Source organism: Canis lupus, chromosome 21 (assembly GCF_011100685.1).
Source record: "Canis lupus familiaris isolate Mischka breed German Shepherd chromosome 21, alternate assembly UU_Cfam_GSD_1.0, whole genome shotgun sequence".
In the NCBI taxonomy this organism is placed as follows: domain Eukaryota; kingdom Metazoa; phylum Chordata; class Mammalia; order Carnivora; family Canidae; genus Canis; species Canis lupus.
In genome coordinates, this window is record NC_049242.1 from 9,910,477 (window position 1) to 9,934,120 (window position 23,644).

Genomic DNA, 23,644 nt, shown 5'->3' on the forward strand with positions numbered 1-23,644 from the left:
GGTGGTTTCTCGGATATGTATCTTGGGCACAACACCTACACTCCTTTTTCAATGGTCTGAGTTGAGAATTAATTCTTCTAAAAAATTAAATTACATGGATATTATAACATTTCCATATATGGATTTTTATTATTTAGCTCTTTAACTTCTAAATAGCACAAGGCTTTGCACGCAATCGTGAAAGGACTAATGATTACAAATTCATGTATTTCAGATAAAGTCACATATCTCAAAACCACCTTTGGTCGGTAAATCAATTAATTGTATTTATAATAAAATGGAAATGCATTTGAAATTCGTTTGAAATTATAGTTGTTATCAATAGTCTATTTTCTGTCAAGTTGCAGCCACTCCTCCCTCCAGAACTTCCTGAGGTCTTGGTACTGGTACCCTCTTATTTCTTTCTAGGTTATCAAGCTCCTATTTATCTCTGCTTACCCCTTTTGTAACCGGGGCCCAAGGGAACAAGAGCATCTGGCCAAGTTTGGCCACTCTCTGCGATATATATCATCCAAAGAGAAAGAAAATACTGGTGATGAAGCAAAAAGGAATTTATTTGCAATGAGGTCAACACTGGGACGAACATCTCAAAGACTGTCTCCAAAATGATGAGACTACTTCTGGATTTAGATAAGGGGAATGTGGGGCCAAGATAGGTGGGTACATGCAGGTCAGGTCCATCGTTGTCTTGAGGTCAATCACAGGGGTTCTTGCTGGTGCCAGCATAGTACCTGTAGCTTGAAGGTTTAGTTTGGGTTCTCTTATGGGATGGTTGGCCCACCAGGTCTTTTACCTGCTGAAAAGAATATAATCGCATACACAGTACAGACTGAAGTCAAAATGGAGGTAGTTGAGATGTTCTACTACTTTCTCATGCAGTGACTCAGTTTTATCTGCCTTTCAAGCCTTATCTGTTATACCCATCTCTTTGCCAAAAAAGGAAAAAATAAAGTTTTAGCATGTTATTTTCCATTTGCATAGACAGATCACTCCAGCTAATGACATTAATATTTTTGTTCAGTGTTGAACATAGACAAGCTTCCATTTTTGAGTCATACTTTGTAATTCAAAATCATTTTACCTACAAAACTTTGCCTCCTTTCTAAACAACAATATAGAAACTTTTAATTCAATTTTGGATATAACAAACAGAAAGTGCTTATGTTCACTGTGGAGGCCAAGAAAATTAAGGCCATTCCACCTTAGGTTCAGCGTTAGCACAAGTACAGTCTCAGGCCCCTGTGAATAAGAGCTGAAATTTACATTACTTCAGTTACAGGGAGAAAAAAAAAAGTTTACAGCTTAACACCCTAGGAAGCCCCATATCAGAATGAGAACAGAGCTCAATGCCCTTGAAGGCCCCATATCAAAATGTAAACAGAACTTGAGGAATTGCTCCACCCCTTCTGGAGGTCCCCTAGACCAGCCCTTAATACTAAGCTGGAACCCACCTCGGGGTCCAAGTGTGTCGGGTACACTTGGACCCAAGCTCCAGCTTGTAAATAAACCCTCATGTGTTTGCATCGGTGTCGGCTCCTCTGTGGTTTCTCGGATATGTAATCTTGGGCACAACATTCACGTCGCCTGTAATTGCCTAATTACTTTTAATCATATGTATTTCTCTATAAAAATATCATGATAGATCACTGTTTCCAGATATTTCTACTAAGGATTAATTGCCTTTAAAATAAACTACAAATAGTGTAACAATGAGCATGCATAAAAATGGATTCAGGACACTTTTTAGGTTGGCTTGGGAGATAATGAGTAGTTCTGTGTCCTTTGACTCCATAACCTTGATTGACTGCTATTTTTCATGCATCAAAACCTATCAAAATAATTTATGCATTTGTTCTTAGAGATGGTATTTTACTCATTAAGAGAACGATGATAGCGAATGATACAAAACACATATTCAGGAAGTTTGTCAAAACATTGTTTAGTGACCATCTGTGCTTACCTTTTTATCCTCCCCCAAGCAGATTTGAAATTACAGGAGGGAATAAAGAAATTGTTAACTTACAAAAACAAAGAGAATGGAAAGATGATGCTAGAGAATGAAAGAGTAAGATCTGGAATCATGAAATGGGAGCCAGCATAGGAGAGTAACAGCAACTTTCCAGGATATCATGTGTCCTCTGGACATTTAGAGCCATCTTTTCAAACTTGCTGCTAGAGGACAGCTAACTACAGGAAGGAGAGGGGGGCAAAAGTTGGTTGGAGAATGAAACTTTTAAAAACTGTGGGTTTAGATATTGAAAAGAAAGCATTGTTAACTGTTGAAAAATATTTTGAAGTATATTGAGGGGAGTTTTAGCTGATATGTACAAAAATTAAACGAAATAAATAATTGCAGAATAAACTAAATAATTCAAGAAAGAAATCATTCAATAGTTATAAATAGATGAACAATTATAATACCCTAAGTCCTAACTATCACTTTATTAAATAAAACTTTAAAAAGAATAGTAGGAAGGTATGAGTAGCAGAAGTATAGATGGCTTATGTAAGCAAGAAAGAGAGCCTCTCAGCATTTTAAAAAGATAATAGACAATAGAATCTATCTATAGTAAGTAATTCAAGAAGTAGCAATACACATATTTTGGGAGATGAAAAGAGTAGGCAAGAGACCATTGTTTTTTTCTTAGAAGCTTTTTAAATTATTTGATTTATTTAAATATGTATATATATTATTAATAAAAAGACAAAAACAATGAAGGAAATAATTGAAGAATTTTGGTCAATTACATTTCAAATAAATTTGAAGAAAAAGATGTTTCTTGTGATGGCACATGCCAGGATTACAGACTTTTAAGTCAATTTTCTAATGATTTTTTTATACTTCCAATAACTTGTACTCTCTAATCAGGAAGTACGAAGTTATGTAAAAATAAGGCTTATTGTTGTATATAAATTGAAGCTAGGGACCAATATGTTAGTTCCTTATTCATAATTAAAAGCTTTAAAACTCCATTTAGAATTTTTAGAATTTTTTAAATATGAGGAAAAATATGTAATATTTCAAAAATCTGTTTTCCTGGAGTATAAATTATACTTAGCCAAATGCACAGACCATAATTGACATTTGATAAGTTTTAAAAATACATACATTCATATCAAGTTATAGAACATTTAAATCACAAGAGAAACATCCTTTGTGTCCCTGCCAAGTCAATCATACACCCTTTCAGGGACAAACACCATTAAGATATCTTCACCATGGTTTAATTTTATCTGTTCTAGAATTTTAGAAGGATGAAATCATAATTTATGTACTCTTTTGTATATGAATTATTTTGCTCATTATAATTTGACATAGTCACCTATATTATTATACATAATGGTAGTTCATATCTTTTTGTTGATGAATTCTACTTTTTTGTATGACACCTCAATCTTATCCATTCTCTGTTGGCATTTGGAATATTTCCAGTTTCTGACTTCTGGAATAAAATTTCTATGAAAATTTGTGTCCATTTTTTTTTAAGACATACATTTTCATTTGTTAAAAGAAAATACACATGGAGGGGTGCCTGGGTGGCTCAGTTGGTTAAGTGTCGGCATTCAGCTCAGGTCACTATCTCTGGGTCCTGGGATTGAGCCCTGCATCAGGCTTCCTGCTGAGCAGGGAATCTGCTTCATTCTCTCTCTCTCTCTCTCTCTCTTTCACTCTGCCTCTCTCTGTGGCTTATTCTCTCCCTCAAATAAATAAATAAAAATTTTAAGGAAAAAAAAGAAAATACACATGAAAAGAATTCCTGGATTGAGAGATAGATATATGTATGACTTTATAAGAAACTTCCAATGTTTTTCCAAATTGGTTTACTTTTGGTTTACTCCTACCCACCAGTATATAAGAATCTCAGTTTTAGGGGTACCTGGGTGGCTTGGTTGGTTCAGCAACTAATTCTTGATTTCAGCTCAGGTCATGATCTTGGTGTTGTGAGATCAAGCCCTACCATGGACTCTGTGCTCAGTGTGGAGTCTGCTTGAGATTCTCTTTATCCCTCTCCTTTGGTTCCTTCTCTCTCTCTCTCTCTCTCTCTCTCTCTCTCTCTCCCCAAAATAAGTAAATCTTAAAAAAAAAAAAAAAAAAAAACTCAGTTGTATCAAATATGTCCTTGTAATATTTGGTGATGTCAGGGTTTAGTTTTATTTTATCTTAGCAATAAATGTATGGTATCTCATTGATTTAATTTGTATCTCTTCAATTACTATTGAACACTTTTTCATGGCTTTATTGCCATTCATATAAAGTACATTGTGAGGTATCTGGTCAAACATTTACCCATTTTTTAAAATAGTTTTTATTTTTGACATGTAAGAGGGTTTTTTTTTTTTCTCAGCCCTAGTCCAGTGTCATATATATTGAGAACATTTCTTTCAATCTGTGGTTTGCCTATTCATCTTTTAAACATGTCTTTTATGACAGTGTTTATTTCTATGATGTCTAATATATTATTTTTTATGGTTAGTGCTTTCTTTGTTCTGTTTAATAAATATTTGCCTACTGCAAAACCCAAAAGATAATATCCTATGATTTCTTCTAGACACTTCATAATTTTAGCCTTCTAGGCTTATGTCTATGACCCACCTCATATTAATATTTATAAAACATGTGTGATAGCAGTTGAGGTTATTAAATATATGTCATTCTAGAGCATTTTATAAAATCATTGTGAAAAATTATTTAAATTCATCTCTAAGAATTCTGTCTTTTGCTCCTATTTTAACTGTATAATTTGTATTGCTTTATAGAAATATATTGAGATATAAAAACTATATATTTAATATGTAAAATCTGATAAGTTTTGATACATATACTCACCTTTGAAAATATTACCACAATCAAGTTAATTAATGTGTCTTTAAGACTCACTTTCCTCACATATTTGGAGTCCTTTTCTTTTTGCCCACTTAATGCCACCACAGTGCCTCCTGATAACTGTTGATCTTTCACTATAGATTAATTTGATAATTTTTAGAAATTGTTATACACGTATTCATCAATGTGTATTCCACTCAGCACAATTATTTTGAGATTCATGTATTTTGTTATTCATATCAGCAGTTTTCTTTTCTTTTTTTATGGATTTTTAAAAAATATCTTATTTATTTATTCGTGAGAGAGAGAGAGAGAGAGGCACAGACACAGGGAGAAGCAAGCTCCACCCAGGGAGCCTGACGTGGGACTTGATCCTTGGTCTCCACGATCACACCCTGGGCTGAAGGCAGGGCTAAACCGCTGAGCCACAAGGGCTGCCCAGTAGTTTACCTTTCTTGCTGACAATTCCATTGTATGAATGTGCCATAGTTTATCAACTCACCAACTGATAGACATTTGCAGTGTTTATAATGTTTGACTGTAATAAGTAAACCTGCAATGTACACTATTATACAAGTCATTGCTTAGACATATGCTTTCATTTTTCTTGTGAAATGAGTTGGATTGCTGGGCTGGGTCATATAGTAGATGTATGTTTAATTTTTAAAGAAACTTCTAAACAGTTTTTGAAAGTTTTAAAACAGGTTCTTTTTTTTTTTTTTTTTTAATTTTTATTTATTTATGATAGGCACACAGTGAGAGAGAGAGAGGCAGAGACATAGGCAGAGGGAGAAGCAGGCTCCATGCAGGGAGCCCGACGTGGGATTCGATCCCGGATCTCCAGGATCGCGCCCTGGGCCAAAGGCAGGCGCCAAACCGCTGCGCCACCCAGGGATCCCAGTTTTTGAAAGTTTTAATACCATTTTACATTCTTACTAGCACTGTGTGAGAAGTTTGAAATTATTGAATTATTCTTCATTTTCAGTGTTTTCTTGGTAATTATAGTCCTTTGCATTTTCATATTAAAAACACCTATACTAAATAAAACAAACAAACAATAAATAAGTAAATAAAAATAAAAACACCTATACTTGGATTTTCATTGGCATTACTTTGCATCTATTGATCAGTTTGGAAAGAATTGACATCTCTAAATATTGAGTCTTCTGACCCCTAAACTTGGTGTATCTCTACATTTACTTAGGTTTTCTTTAATATCACTTAAAAATGACTTATTTCACTCAGCCTACAGGTCATGTGTCTCTTGACAGGTATGTACCTAAGAATCTCCTATTTTTCATGTTATTGTAAATAGTACTGATTTTTTTATTTCAATTACTAATTGTTAAGTGCTACAACATGTAAAAAAATCTTTGAATTTATATAATAAGCTTGCATTAAGAAATCTAACTAAATTCACTTATCTATTTCATTTCCGAATGGTTTTCTGCATAGATAAAAATGGCATATTCTAATAAAAATAGTTTTTTTTTTCCTTTTCAACCTACGTGCTTTTATTCCACTTGCTTGCCTTATTACACTGATAAAAACTTCTAAGACACTGAAAGTGGATATCTTTGTAATCTTCTTGATCTTTGGAGGAAACAAGCTGTCAGCTGTAAATTTTTCATGGATTTCCTTTACTAAGTTCAGTACATTTCTTAACCTTTCTAGTTTGTTGTATTTTTATCAGAATTAGATGTTGGAATTTTTTCGAATGTTTTTTTCTTACGTAGGAGATAATCATTTTTTCACTCAAGAATATGTGAATTATATTGATTGGTTTTCATATGTTCTTACATTCTTATGGAAAATATCATTTCATCATGGTGTAGTTATTGTTTACATATTGAATTTGATTTACTAAATATGTTAAGAATTTTTGTATCTATATTCATGATTTAGTTTCTTTTCTTAGTTTTCAATATTGAAATGCTGGCTGTATAGAATCAACAGGAAATATTACCTTATCTTTAATTTTCTAGTAGAATTTTCAGAGAAGTTTTAAATATTTGGTGGAAATTAATAGTGAAGCCTTCTAGAACTTTAATTGCTTTAGTAATTATAGGGTTGTTAAGATTATCTATTTTTTCTCCAGGGATTTTATTTATATCTCTCAAGGGATTTGTCTATTTTATCTAGATTGCTAAAATTATTGGCAAAAACTTGCCATACTATTCCTTATGATATATGTATAACATATATAATACATATATATTTTAATATATGCTTGGTGTTATGATGCTACCCCAGTAATTCCTGATATTAGTAACTTATAACTTTTCTTTTTCTCTTATGATCATCGTTCTAAGAGATTTATTAGTTTTATTGATCATCTTAAAGAATACCTTATCATTTCATTTATTTACTCTATTTTCCTGTTTTGTTTTGTTTTGTTTTCCTGGTCTTATTTCTCTTATTTCTCTTCTTTTACTTAATCTAGATAATGTTAGATTTTGTGAAATATGTTTTCTGCATTAACTTAAATTTTCTTAATGTGTTTCTCTCCTTTATTCTGTTGAAAAGATTAGTTAAATTAATATTTGAATGTTGAATAAAATTTGCAGTTCTGGGATATGTCCCACTTGTTATACTCAAAAAGTTAATATTTTAAAATGATTTTTGTGTTTATATTCAATGTGTTATATATAATGGCCTCTATTTTTCTCCTCTTATAATATTTTTGTCAGATTTTAGTATTAGGGTATCACTGGTATCGTAAAATCAGCTTCTATACTATTATTTAAGTATTTTGTAAGACTGATAGTATTTATTCCTTAGGGGTTTTATTGAATTTACCAGTGAAGCAATCTAGCTTTGATTTTTTTTTTTTTTTAATGAATGTGGAAAGGCTTTTTATAATGAATTTACTTTCCTTAGTAGATTTTTGGTTATTTAGTTCTATTGACTCCTCTTGAGTCTGTTTTGCTAATATATGTCTTTTAAGGAATATATCCATTTAATTAAATTGTCAAAAACTTTTGGCAGAAATTTGTTCATATTATTTCTTCATTATTCAGTTGATACCTGTATGATTTCTAGTGATGTACCCTTTTTTAATATTTGCTGAGAGTTATCCTTTCATTTTTTCCTGATTTGTAACTTAGAATGTTCATTCCCTTCCCCTCTGTTTCTCTCCTTTTTATCAATCAGAAAATTTATCAGTATTGTTGATCTTTAAAAAACAGCTTTTTTTTTTTAATGTTTTACTTTGCTTACTCATTCTAGGTGCTTTGGGTTAATGTGTTCATTTCTAACTTTTACAGATGGAAGTGTAACTGCAATTTTCAAACTTCCCTCTTTTCTAATATAAGCATTTAAGACTTTGGATTGACCTGTGAGCACTGTTTAAGTGTATTTTAATTTTATGATATGTTGTCTTTAAAGTATCACTCTATTTAAAATATTTTCTAACTACATCTGTCATTCCTTCATTGGCTCATGGATTGTTCAAAAATATGTTGCTTAATTTCAAATATGTGGTGATTTTTCTACATCATGTTTTTGTCATTGTCTACTGTTATGGTCAGAAAATATGCTAGTATGAATTCAATCCTTTAAAGTATACTGATTTATTTTATAGCCCAGTATAGTTTGTTTTGGTGAGTTATCCATTTGTGCTCAAAAGTAATGTGTATTTTTCAGTTTTTATCTTGTAAGTTAAAAGTTTATCTTGATTAGATTGTGTTTTGTTTAAATCTTCTGTATTCTTACTACTTTTTTACTTACTTGTTTTATCTTTTAACTTATTGAGGGAGGACTATTAAAATTTGCAATTCAGGATCCAATAATTTCTCCTTAGTTTGGTTAGTTTTATTTTTATTCATATAGATGTTCTTTTATTAAGTGCATACTTTTAAAGGATTGTTATGTATTTTTGAGTAATTAACCCTTCATTATAATGCCCTCTTTTTCTCTGGTAATAATTTATGTTTTAAAATCCCTTTTTGAACATAATGTAGCCACTCCAGGTATCTCAGAATAAGAGTTTTTATGATATATTATTTTTATCATTTTTCTTTTCACCTATCTATATCTTGACGAGTAAAATTTGTCAGTTTTAAGAAGTAGTTAGATCTTGCTTCTTATTAACTAATATTAAAATCTGCCTTTTAACTTGTGTGCTTAGTTTATTTTATGCTTTTAATGGGATTACTTTGATATTGTTGAGTGTAAGTTTGTTTTATTGTTTTTACTTATTCTTTATTCCAACTCTTAATTATTTTGTTTTTTTCTACCTTCTTTTTGATTATTCATTTTTAAGACTGTTTTTTTCTAGATCAATTTTTAGGTTCACAGAAAAATTGAGGGGAAGGTACAGAGATTTCCCATATACTCCATGCCCACATGTCTCTATAGCTTCCCCCATTATCAACATCCATCAGAGTAGTACATCTGTAACAACTGATAAAATCTATTGACTCATCATAATTACCTAAAGTCCATAGTTTACATTAGGGCTTATTATTGGAGTTGTAAACTCCATAGGTTTAGACAAATGTATAATGAGATGTACCCATCATTAAAATATCATACAGAACATTTTCAACTGCCCTATTTCATTTTTAGCATTCTATTTTATGTCATTTATTTGCTTTTTCATTTTACTTTCTTATTTTTTAGTGTTTTTCTAAGATTTGCTATATGCATCTAACTTACTAAAATATATCTCGAATGAATATTATATCACTATGTAGAAACTAGAAATTCAAAACAGAGGTCTTCCATTTACTCTGTCCATTCTTTATGCTATATTCTTTATGTATGTAGATGTAAAGTAAAGGCACTTTACTTCTATAGTATTTTACTTCTATAGTAAAAGCACTTTACTTCAATATACATAAAAAATGCCACAGCACATTTTCATTTATTTTTTTTTCCTTTGGTCATTTGTCTTTTATAAAAACAAATAAGAGACAGGAAAAATAATTTTATATTTTCACATATACATTCCAGTCATCACAAGTTATCCATGCACATAGATCTGTGTTTCTTTCTGATAGCAATTAGTTTGATGTTTGATCTGGCAGGACATTTAGTAATAGATCAGCTTGATCTCCCAAGGATTGTTTTCAGGCTTTGTTAAAGCATTTGTTGAATAGTACTATTGCTAATATGGACTTTTTGAGCTATCAACTGTCTTTAGTGAAATCCCTTCCTTCTGCTTCTGAGAAGTCTACTGTCTCCAAGGATGGTGTAACCTTCAGAATATATGCTTTTCTCAAAGATTCGTGGTAGCTGTTGTTTGCTGAGCCTTAAACATTTTCATTTAAGTATATGCATTTAATATTCTGACAAAATCTCCATGCAGACTCTGTACTGCTTCTCTGAGCCTCTTCTTCTTTTCTAAAACCCTGCCCCACGAATACTACCTACCTCAGTAGCCCTGAGCTACTTCTCTTCACTGAAATCAGTAGTCTTACTGACACCTGTTTTGGTTCACAGTTTTGTGCTGTAGTTTAGAAAGTGTCCTCAGGCAGAAGGTCAGGTTGAAACTCACTTTGTGTTTCCCTTCTATCAAAAATTATAACTTTCTGCTATTTGTTGTCTAGTGAATGGAAAATTCTTATGAATTTTACTTAATTTTATACTTGTTTAAATCTGGAATAAATCAATACCTGTTACTCTGCCATGGCTAAAACTACCCTACTTTTTCTTAAGAACCTAAACTTTTCAAGAAATAACTAAAGAGCTCCTAAAAATTACACAATTAGTATATATTTAAGTGGAATCCTTCAGAGAAAGCTACCATTAAGATCAAAAGATGTAAGAAAGTGAAGTTATAAAATTATTTTGTCCATTTTTCTACTTTTTAAAAAAAGATTTGTTTATTTATTTGAGAGAGAGAGCATGAGCAGGGAGAGGAGCAGAGAGAGAATCTCAGGCAAACTACCCACCAAGTGTGGAGCCCCGACAAGGAGCTCAGTCTCACAACCCTGAGATCCTGACCTGAGCTGAAATCAAGAGATGGACACTTAATGGACTGAGTCACCCAGGCACCCCTCCCCCCCAACTTGCTACTTTCAATAAAAAGTGTCTCTAACCTGGCATCAACAATATCTTATGGTGTATAGCTTATGGTGATCCTCAGCCATATTTCTCATGGGTTTTCTATCTTCACTTTGCAATGTGACCACTCATCCTTGTTTTCAAGGTTTATTTTATTCTATTCACACTTCCTGTGTGTAATGCAGGGCCCTATTCATCTTGTGTATTATACACCTTGTGTATAATATAACCAATAATTTATATACATATTTGAATAATCTAGGCCAAATGGTCTTGCTAAATTTAAAAGTTTGTAAAATAAGAAGAGAGATAAAATATTTTAAGTCTACTTTACTTCAATTGATTATTTTTAGAGCCTTATCAGCTTTATTACATTCAAATTATAGATTTAATATAGAGTGCTGTAATGGGATAGAACTCATTATGATTTACCTTTAAAAAAAAAAACTTTTCTTGCAGGGGAAGCAGAACAGGTATCCTATGATTCATATGCTAAATTCTGCAGTTGGATATATTTAAACATGAAAGACCCAATGGGACTTGAATGACCTGTAATTATACTTTATTTTAAATAGAGCCACATGACCATTCAGTAGTACAATGAGTAGCTTAAGTCTTAAAGATTTAGGATCTAAAATTTATTAGTATATTTAAAAGTGATCAATTAGTTTTTGTTCTGCTTATAATATTTTAATTCACATAAGCCCGATATATCAGACAGGATACAACTCATTGACTTGTTATAAAAGATGGTAAGTAGAGGATTGCCTTTATTCTATATTTCTCTATCCTTAAACCCTGATGCACATACATTAAAAGAAATTGCCTTCTCTGTAACATGTTTTCCTAGGCTGACTGTAACCCCTCCTTGACATGTATGTCCTTTAACTGGGTTAATATCATCAATGAAATTATAACTCATGAAAATATTCTTGACAGCCTAGTATAAATTTTGTCTCCAATTAGTGTAGATTTATTTCAGTTATTTAGCTCCAAGAAGAATTTTTAAAATCTTTTCTCCATGTTCGTGAAGTTAACCATCTTCTTCAATAATCCCAGAATGCCACCAACTACCCAGATGAAAAACCGTCAATGAAAGAACTTTGCCATAATTAATAAAATGTGGGCCTTTTACATGAAAAGATAGACTAGTGTTCAGTATTATGGCATTACGAGAAGAGAACTTGAATGAAAACTGAATGTAAGACATAGATAATTACTCTGAAGATTTTTGCAAACATTTCAAGGCTCAGAAGATCATAGATACAAGTACCAATAAAAGAATATTCTTCTCACTTACAGATGGTGGAAACCAATGCAGTTTGTGTACTGGATTTTCTTAGTCAGATTCTAGGATACCAAAAAGACTAGTTAGTATCACAACTACAAATAATCATATTTGAATATTAAGAACAGTTCTCAGCCACACCCACGTAAATGTATATACCCTTCAAAATAAGTTAATAAAACGGAAAAAAAGTATTTTAAAGATGAAAATAAAGCACTAAGACACCAAAGGTAAAGATATTAAGACAATTCCTATTCCTATGCATTAAGAGAGGAATTCAGTTTTTGAAACATGAAATAATATGTGTATGCATTTTTTTTTGTATTTAAAGGAATATTATAGAAATCCTGACAGAACTGCAGCAAAATAATAGTTCTTAAAACAAAAAGAGTGTGTGTGTATTTTCACTGTTACATGGCTCACAGATCTGTTGGAGATGAAATAGACTAGAACATGACAAATGCAAACACTAGTTCCAAAAACAAGATGGAAGAGCTTTTGTTCTAATTTATAGATTCAGAGTAAATCTTGGTGTTTTATAGCTTTAATGTAAATCCACAGCACAGAGCAAAAGTATTTATTTTCTACCCTGAACAGAGTACAGTTTGATATAACTTACTTGGTTTTAAGACATAAGGAAATAATGGTTCTGTCACTCTCAGCTTTTAGCTTAAAAGAATGAAAAAAGGGAAAGAAGGGAAAGCTTACACAATCTCTTTGAAAAGCTATCCATATGAAAGCTTTTGTATATTTGAAATTATTTGCTAATGAATTTATTTATAAATGAATTGATTTCAAGGGTAAGATACTATTCAATTCACAAGAGTCATCAGAAAGTTCTCTAAATTCCCTGTACAACATTTAGTCTAATTGCCAGATATACTGAATATCCCCTTCTAAATTTAATTTTTAATTTTAGAATGTGAGCTCCTGAAATCTTCTAAGTTCATTCATTCATTCAATAGATTAATTGTTGAGCTCTTACGCTGTGCCAGGCAGAGTCCTTGTCTCCAAGGAAACTTCAGTCCAACATGAAACAAGTTGGGTGGTTTTCTAGTCCTCATAAAGCTTTCATGCTACTGGAGAGATTGATATTAACCAAAGAATTTTACAAAACATTTTAAATTTTGGTTTGATACTTTCTGATAAGGGAAAGTCAGTGATTCTATGAGAGTGCCTAATTGGAAATCTGAAATTGCTCTTCTCCATCTTAATAAATATAAAACTCTTTCAAGTTCAGAGAAGTGATCCGAAACCCCTGCTTATTTTATAAGGTGCTTCTGTTTAATTGCATCATTGTCTTGGTTTATTTGCAAGTTCATATTAACTAGCAGAAGTGAACAGCACAGAGAAATCAAACATTCTAAAGTTTAATAGGAGAGTACTTAGGAAGTGTTTCTTGTTTGCTCACTATTTGCTAGGCATCATTCCATGCTCTAAGGATATATAAATACATAAGGTAGTGCCAGGGTCCTTAATAGCCAGTGATTCAGGAGATGGGGGAGGGGTAAATAAGAGATGGAATGGGTGCTTGGTTTCCTTTAACTGCTCCAGAATGAGACTACCTTATATTTCCAGGATGAGTGGAAAGAACCAATAAAGAAAAAGATATTAAAGACTTAGGATAAATATTTATATAGTTAATGGAGTATTTGTGATATCATACAATAAAATGCAGTGCAAAAACAGAGGGATTTTTCCTAAATTCTTATTTCTTCCATGAGTTTCTACAAGAAGCAAACCATCTAACATATTAACAAAAATTAACCCAGGGATAGGGATTCCAAGCAAGTATAAACTTTTTCTATTGTTGTTTATCTCAATTTAAATATTTTTATTCCAAAGTGGCATAGTAGTTACTGCTTCAAAATATGCAACAAATAGTGGTATGCATAATGTAAAATGTGGAAACCCTCCCCCTCCAGGCATACTCTTAGAGTTAACTTAAGCTAATATTTGTTTCCAAACTCCCCTCCCAAACATAAACTTTGAAGTAAAAATAATGTAAGTCAGCATGATTTGTTCCTTGCATCATGAGTTTCAGGAAAATTCTGAGGCTACAGGATAGCAAGACACTGATTATGGATGAGACTTGAGTACCAATCAGGTCAACGGTTTTTCCCATGCAAATGGAATAGAAACCAAAGACAGCTTAAGTTAACGAAAGAGCACTGCATAAATCACTGGGATCCTGAATTCCAGTCCCAGCTCTGCATTGATTTTCTGTATGACCTTCAGTGAGTCACAGATCTCCTTGGTCCCTATTTCCTTTTTTATAAAATGAGTGCGATTTGCTAGGTGATAATTATGGTCACTCAACATTAATGATTGATAGATTTAAAAAATTTTATTCCTTCAAGTTGATAAATTAGGTTATAGCTTTCATAGGTTTGAGGATGATTAGAAATAGTGCTTTCAAAGGCAGTGATCTTAGAATGATAAACAATTTAATGATATTTGCCCTAAAGGATGAGTCATAGGAAATAAACACCACAACCATGTAGAATTTATTTATTTATTTATTTATTTATTTATTTATTTATAATTTTATTCATTTTTTCATGAAAGATACAGAGAGAGAGAGAGAGGCAGAGACAAACGCAGAGGGAGAAGCAGGCTCCACACAGGGAGCCCAATGTGGGACTCGATCCTGGGACTTCAGGATCACACCCTGGGCCAAAGGCAGGTACTAAACTGCTGAGCCACCCAGGGATCCCCACCATGTAGATTTTATTTTATTTTATTTTATTTTTTAAAGATTTTATTTATTTATTCATGATAGTCACACAGAGAGAGACAGAGAGGCAGAGACACAGGCAGAGGGAGAAGCAGGCTCCATGCAGGGAGCCTGATGTGGGATTCGATCCTGGGTCTCCAGGATCATGCCCCGGGCCAAAGGCAGGTGCCAAACCGCTGCGCCACCCAGGGATCCCCATGTAGATTTTAAATTCAATTTCACTAGCATTATAAATGGTGTCTCTATCTAAAACGAAGACTTTGTCATTGGCTCCAAAATATTTAAAGATACATTACCTCAAAAGATTTTTAATATTACAAAGTAATTTGCATAATCCATTTCCATTACTTTTAATTAACTATGCTATAAGAATTCCTCCATCCTTTAATAATGACCAAATATAGGTTGGATTATTTTGAGGCATCTTAAATCACATTTTTGCAAAACACAAACAGCAAAAAGTTACATTAAAATTCTTTAAAGCTTAAACCATTTCACTGATCTTTTCTCTTTGTAACCTCCCAACTTATCAGTTTAGACATAGTTCTAGAATAATAATTTATTCAATCATTCATTTAACAAACATTTATAAAGTGCCAATTAAAACATTTAACACTTAGACTCACCTTTCTAATTTGATTGATTTTTATGGAAATACATGTCATAGAGGACTTAAGTTATAAATGGATGCTCTTTCTCTCTTAGCTGATAAGAGGAATTAAAATAATCAATTAGGGAATTATAGCTATTTGGAAAAGTAGATGCAAAAATTACCAAACTATTATTTTTTAAATATGCACACTATTGTAATTAAGTTCATTTGTTTGATACGTACACACTTACTGCCAATTATTATAGACTCATAATTAGCATTTATAATGTCAACTATCTTGTTAAATATGTGCATGTGCTAGATTGTAAAACATCTTTAATGAAATTCAACCAATATTTATTGAGCATTTATCATGTGTCCATTAGTATTCAAAAAGATAGTGATATAAAGACGAAACATGTGTGTGAATATGTATGTATATGTGCTTCAACAAGTTCACAGTCTTTAAATGGGAGAGGCCAACAAAAACATTATGATAACAGGAAATGGATGCTACAAGAAGCTTAAACTCTCTTTGAGAGCATAATAAAAGGAGTAATTAATTCTAATGGAAGGAAATGGCTTTATAGCATTGAGTATCCTTTAGCACCAGATCTTGAGCCATAATTACAACTTCATTGAATACAGGTGATGAGATACAAGAATATTTGTAATTCTCCTTTCCCAAGGAGAATTACATATAATTACTGGGAAGAATGAAGAATATTCTTTATTTAAGAAATTATAAGTAGCCTAATCAGACTCATGCATAGCCAATAATTGGGGTACAATTTTGATGTATCCTGAGTGCCATATCAAGATATTTTGACTATCTTATATTAATTGAAGTGAGTGTTTTCAACACTAGTTGTGATTAAGAATTACTTCCAGAAAAAAAAAAAAAAAAAAGAATTACTTCCAGAGCAGCCCTGCTGTCCCTGACCAAGATCAAATGGAAAGGAGTCACCGTAGGTAAACCCATAAAACAAAATACTTTTCAGCTCCATAAGTTATTTTGATGCATATTAAAGTTTGAAAACAATTGTATAAGAGAAAGGGAGTTCTAGGCTTGCAAGTGGGAAATTATATGATATATTCGGGAGAATCATTCTTGCCACTGATTGGAATCGAGAGAGAAAAATTAGGACGTGGTCCATTATCCCTGTGCCGGACCACTGAGTTTTAGAGGGAAACAAAACAGAAGTGTCCTGCTTTTGTGCAGCTTACATCTTTTTTTTTTTTTTTTTTTAATTTTTTTTTTAAATTTATTTATGATAGTTACAGAGAGAAAGAGAGGCAGAGACACAGGCAGAGGGAGAAGCAGGCTCCATGCACCGGGAGCCCGATGTGGGACTCGATCCCCGGTCTCCAGGATCGCGCCCCGGGCCAAAGGCAGGCGCCAAACCGCTGCGCCACCCAGGGATCCCCTGTGCAGCTTACATCTTAATGGAAGAGTCAATGATAAACTATTTTGTGCCCTATGTGCAAGTAAAGATGAAAGTGCATATTTAAATAAATAAATTTATCTTATGTACTTTAATTTTTTTTTTTTTTTTTGCTTTACCTACAACCAGTGGTTGACAAACTTGGATGTATATCAATAGTAAAAGGGGATCTTATTGAGAATATGGGCATCGGAAGGCACAATGGAGTTTGAGGTCCATGAGTGTGTATTGCTAAAAAGCTTCCCAGGTAGCTTTTCAAGTGGTTTCATAACTAATTTGCAGGATGGTTTTGCTCAAGTGCGAACACAGAACTTTAACTTTCAGATTTGCTAAATAACTTCAGCTTTGCATTTTATGCATTGTAAAAATGACCTGAGATTTAGCTGGAAATTATAATTCAATTTAAAGGTAGCAAAAATTGTGCTGCCACCATATGCCAGGCACTTAAGGTTTGTGGGTGGGTGGACTTGGGCAAAAAAGATGACTTTTGGGGACTACACCTTGATACAGGAAACAGACCTACCCCTGACTATAATACAAAGTAGAGTGAAATAGTACTAAATAGAAGGACCAGTTACATACTGGGAGAAAGAAAAAGGAAGTTGTAATTAATACTTTCTGGTGGAAGCTGACTGGGAGTGTGGATGGCCAATTAGAAGCATCACCTGGAAGGTTGTAGCATAGTAGCTGGGTTTTGCAAGATAAAATGAATTTCAAAAAGAGTTGCAGATGGCATTTCAGTAAACAACAACAACAACAAACTTAGATTAGGAAAAAGTTGCATTTTAATATTGATAATTTTGCTTAGCATTTTCAAGAGGTAATGTTCTCCAAAATTCTTGTCACATTGAAAGACAAGTGTCTAGTTCTTTTGTACTCACGCAGTTTGCAAGATAAGAAATGCACATTTCAAAAACTGAAGAAGTAATCTTACAAGAATAGAATAACCCTGAGCATTTGACTGTGATTTTGTTTCAGTCACAATTTGCCTAGTTCAGAGAACGATGAGTCCCTAATGCTTTCCCACATTCTTTTCTTGGTTTTCATTTTCTTCTTTTGAAGATCATAGAGATCTGCATAATAGGCTACCTGTCCTAGAAAGAGCTAGGAGAATGATAGCAAAGCCAACTGCCTTAACTCCCATTGAAAACAAGTCTTAGTAAAAAGAAAAAAAAAATCATACTTAAAGAACAAGGAATAGCATCAGTGAAATCTCATGAGAAGTAAATTTCACCATCAAGATGACATTTGAAAATGTTTTCATTGGTGAATTTATGCTCAATGTTTCTTTTGGCCACATAATTCTAGGATTGATTTTGCAGGGTTGTTATTTTTTGTTATTTTTTTTTAATTAGTATGTCCTTTCTTTCTTAGGGCTGGCAAGCAGAAAAGTACGTAATACACAAGCTGTTAAAATATGCCAAGGTCCATAGAATGAAACATAAATCATGCCCATGCAATACCAATTATTTCAAAATTTTGGGTTAACATATAAAAATCACTGATTTGTCCCAAATGTTTTAGTTCTTGAAATGTTGGAAATAAAGTTAGCTATAGCTCAACATGGCTAAGAGAACTGGGCTTCCTAACATCACATGCACCATTTAAATAAGGTCAGAATATTCATTTTAAATTGTGTTAAGTTTTACTCAAAAATGCAAAGCTTTTATGGAAAGAGCACTCGTGAGGTGGAGGCAGAATATTTGAAAAGGGAAGATTTTTAAAGGAAACTCAAGCAGCTAGCCCAGGTAATAAGTAATCTTCTCTTTCTACCAATGAAATAATATGGCTTAATGAAAAGACTGTAGGTTTTGGCATCAGACACATTTAGGTAAGGATCCCACCACCACTAATAACTCTATGACCTTCAACAAATTATTTCAGACACATTTAGGTAAGGATCCCACCACCACTAATAACTCTATGACCTTCAACAAATTATTTCAGACACATTTAGGTAAGGATCCCACCACCACTAATAACTCTATGACCTTCAACAAATTATTTCACCACCCTAAGTATCAGTTAACTTCTACATAAAATGTGGAAAATATCAGTAAACCTCAGGATTATTCTAAGGAATCGGAAAAATATAAAATAGCACATAGTGATCACAAGGTAGACTAGGGATTCATGTATTTCAAATTGATAGTAAAAGGAACACAGAGTCCCATCACTTTAGGTTTTGTAATGACAAATATGCAAAGAGTGATTCTGTGACTTCAGCATGTTGAGTTTGCCTTTCTATTCACATTCTAGAATGTTAGAGTTTATTATTTCAGGTTATTTCCCTTCAGTCACAAGTTCCTCAGATGACACTGGCCATTCTTTGGATTCTGTTGGTACCTCTTCTGCCCACATGATAGAATGCAGCCATTTGTCCAGCAGTTCTTACTCTAGGACTGCAGATTCACTGTGAACTCCTGCTCTTAAAACAGCAAAGAAAATTCTGTTGGAAAGAAGTGCCTCGGTATGCAGTGTGCACACAGTTTAATGACTAGTTTCTCACGTCATGAATTCTGTAATGGGAGGAAGAGCTCTTCCCTCTGGGCTTTCTCTGCAGTGGCACCCACCCCTACTCACTTCCACTGGTCCCTGCCAAATACTGTTTGTGAGACAGTCACAGAGAGTTAGCAAATTACTGCTATTCTGAGCTCGTCTGCAAAAGCAGACAATGTCAGAAATGCCAAGATCTGGTTAGCATTATAATTTACCAGCTTTGTTGGAGGTGGAAATACCCTGCATGCAAACACATGCAGTGTGAAAAGACTAAAGCCAAAAGAAAGGATTAAATTGTCAACATGGTCTTGGAGCAAGAGAAGGACACATCTTAAATATAAGAATACTGTATACGTTTATGCAGAGATGTAACAAAACAAAGTAGACCAAATTATTTAATTACAAAATTTGACCCAGAAATGCAGAAATTCTACATATAAGTGAAGAGGATTTTATATACTAACACTATGTTTCACCAACATTCACTCTGTATAGCAACATACAAATATAGGTATAACATACAAGGGCATATTAACTGCATATAAAATATAGATTCTTTATATAAACCTGTAGAAAACTCTTTATACAAACATATATTTAATCTCTATGTATGTAACTGGAATGCCATAAAAAGATGACAAGCTCCTTTGGTAGAATGAACTTTGGTTTTGTTACCACTTTGAGATACTGCACTTTGTCACATGGCTGTCTGATGCTTCTTTTTAGTTATCCTCACTCTCCATACAAGATCTCTGTATTATCTCTATAATTTTCCCTTGAAGAAAACATTTCTGCCTCCTGTTACTGATGTCATGTAAGTCATTCGGCCTTATCTCAGATTGTTCTTCAAAATCCATTATTTTGGGAGGCTTTTTGGTGACTTCCTTATTCAATTTTCTCATCCCCAATAACTTCATTTCTCCCAAAATTTCACTAAGAACATTTTCAAATCAAAAAGTTTGTAGGTGAATACTGATTTATGCATCATCCAGATCCTACAATTAATGTTTTTCTAAACTTTCTTTGTCACAGCTTTCCATCAAACCATCTCTCTATCCACCTACCAATTAATCTCATTTTATTTAATGCATATTTAAAAATTTGTTATTGAAGTGTAGTTGACATACAATGATATATTAATTTCAGGTGTGATTAATTAATTTCATAGTCATTTGACAATTGCATACATTATTCAATGCTTGGAACTTCTTGGGGCTGCCCTCTGTAGTGATGACTCAACATAGCCTTAAGTCTTACTGAGACAGCAAAATCCCCAGCGCAGAGAACTCCTCTATGACAAATTATAAAAATTATAACATTTTTGAGAGAGCCACGTAAAATAACTTGGCCAAAATTTACTAGGATGTAGTATTATGCAGTGTATTAGAATGCAAGCACTGGGAAGAAATGGTCCAAGTTCCCATCCAGGCCCTGCCAGTTACTGCCTGCCTGAACTTCTGCAAAGGACTAACCACTCTAGTTCTGTTTCATCATCAGGAATGAGAAATATAATAGTATCTGCCCCATAGAGTGGATTTGAAAACAAAGTGACATGAGGCATTTAAAGTACTTTACACATCAGCCATTATTATTGCTATTTTTTTAATTAGTATTTGCAAAACCAGATGATAACTCTAATGTAATTCTGTCTAAAGATGTACCTCTGGTATGTGCAGATTTAATGACTACCAAGAAATTGATTTTATCAGTCTATCCACAAATAAACCTTCACTAGGTGTAATCCTCCCGTGTGATTGATAGCAGTGTGTATGATAAAATGTGATAGACAACCACAGATGTTCTATTCCGAGCAATTAAAGGCATGAGCCCGATATAAGTGGGTTCCTCACAGATATGCTGACACAAAATAAGAAAAATAATCCACATCTTCCTTTTTTCAGAGCAGAATGTCAATCTCTTTTAGATTTCTCAGACATCAGCAGAACATTTGCTTTGTTAAGAGTTACTCCTACTGTCAGCAGAAGCAGGAAGATGACATGCTTGCTTGGCTCTTTGTACAAACCTTATGCACTCACAAAGAGGGGGCCTTAAAATCATGTGCATATACACAAAATAACATATTTTATAGTAGTGTTCATTTAGAAAATTAATTTTCTTGTCTTCCCTGTGCAGTTCCTTGAGTATAGTATACAAAGGATTAACTAGTTGGCCTAAATAATTTTTTTTCAGGAATAATCATCTCATTTTGCAGGGAGGAAGGATGGAGGGAAAGGAAAAGAAAGAAGTAATATAGTCTTTACAGTCATTTGGTAGGATGTCTAAGTGTGTGTGTGTGTGTGTGTGTGTGTGTGATGAGGTACCTTTACCTGCACCTTGATAAACTGCCAAGTGCTTCTGTTGAATGCTCCTTTCTTCCTTGTATTATTACTCCTTCTCTATCTCACTTTGCTTGCTGAAGCGTGTTTATGTCAAATGAATCAGTGGATGAAAACTTTTATTTAAGCAGAGCAAATACCACTACAATTAAGAGATCCCTAATTTGCCTCGCACGGTGGGAAAGTACAGTCTCAAAATCAGCACTATTTGTATTTCGTTTTAGATACTAAACATACAGACTACAAAGTTTTGTAAAGCTAATTCTGTACATACACAACATGGAAATCTTTGTCCATTTTATGTACTTGCTTACTCGATCATTTTGCTTCCTATAATCCTGTATAGGCCTTAATATCTTGAAATGCCACCGTAATTCTTCGCACCTGGAGATCTTTCACCCCCAATTTGGATAATGTGGGGATACTGGTATTTGTTTGTTTTCATAAAGCTCACTTAAATGACTTGACCATAATTAGGGAATAGAGATGAAAATTCCACCTCTGGCACAACTGTATATGTTTTTGTTGAATTCATCCTGTTTTGTTTTTTTAATGCATCAGCCCTCCACCCCCATTTAGTTTTTGCTAGAAAGGTCAGTGTCTGTTTAAAGGGCTGGAGGAGGGGAGAAGCTTCAGTAGCTGATGCTTTGTGTTGGCAGGGCTGTTTGAAAAAGCTGTCACAGCTGACTGGATCTATTTTATGCTAGCCCAGCACCATTAACCCTTCTCAACCAGGAATGGTCAATTAACTCATCTTAAAAAAAATTAATCTCATTCGAATTCTTCATGGGAACAATGATTTTGTTCTTAAGCGTCAAGGTGTATGTGCTAAGGAGGGGTACATGAAAGAGAATGTCTCCTGATTATTGCAGAGCTCTTTCTTTGTGATACGTCAAACTAACTTCCGTATAATTATATACTATAGTAAAAGTATGTGATAATGGGTGTGTGTGTGTGTGTGTGTATACTGTTATTTATATAACATTTGGTAATTTCCAGTGATTCTGGAAATGCATGCCATCTTTGCCTTTGATTCCTAAAGTAAGAACATGATGCAGAGTGACAAGGAGATATTACCCAGATATCACTGACACACTAATAAAATTCAGATGTAACAATATTTGCTCACCACATACATAGAACAGAAATGCAAAGTTCACTTTGCTAGCACTCACTTTCACTCCACCCTCTGTATTTTTACCATCTTCAGTGGTCAGCTTAATTCTTTATTTACGTTAAAGAAAATAAATAAAATAAATAAATAAATAAAAGATTTATTTTATCTTGTATGGAATCATGGAGCCTCTCTTCCAGGGTTGACATCTCAGGGTTGGGGATGCCTGGGTGGTGCAGTGGTTGGGCACCTGCCTTCGGCTCAGGTCATGATTCTGGGATCTGCCACCCAGTCCTGCATTGGGCTCCCTGTGGGAAGCCTGCTTCTCCCTCTGCCTATGTCTCTGCCTCTCTCTCTCTCTCTCTGTCTTTCATGAATAAACAAATCTTTTTAAAAAATCTGTTGTTTTTTGTTTGTTTGTTTTTTTAGGCTTTTTGTTTTGTTTTTTATCTTTCTCCTGGATTCTTCCTGTATGACCTTTCCACAATGATAGTATCTTCTCTAGAGAATGAAATGGATTACAGATAACATCTGATTTTGTCAATCAGACATTTTTTCAGTTAAATTCAAAGATATTTTTAGACATCATTTTCATAATTATAAGTTGTTTTATAAGGGCATAATTTCTCATACTATATTCTAATGAGTACAGAAAGATAAGTCTTAAAATCATACTTTTATGGGAGAAAGGAACTTACAAAGGAAAAATACATTTATTTGGGGGTGTTACTATGAACTGGAAAAAAAGTCTTATAATTATCAAAATTTTATTTTTGTTCTTAAGAAGCAATGTATTTTT

General features: G+C 33.3%; 1 long non-coding RNA gene across 4 annotated transcripts in view; it reads right to left on the minus strand.

Moving 5' to 3' along the window:
* Window positions 1–536: 536 nt before the first annotated feature.
* Window positions 537–23,644, minus strand: part of LOC106560174 — a 58,576-nt gene continuing 35,468 nt past the window's right edge. For 3 of the 4 annotated variants that reach the window (XR_005375500.1, XR_005375498.1, XR_005375499.1), the window contains exons 2-3: window positions 12,135–12,184; window positions 537–796 (exon numbers count right to left, since the gene is read on the minus strand). This is a non-coding gene — a long non-coding RNA (uncharacterized LOC106560174). Of the gene's footprint in view, window positions 797–12,134; window positions 12,185–13,107; window positions 13,202–23,644 lie in introns of all 4 variants that reach the window. The other variant, XR_005375497.1, reaches the window with a different exon arrangement.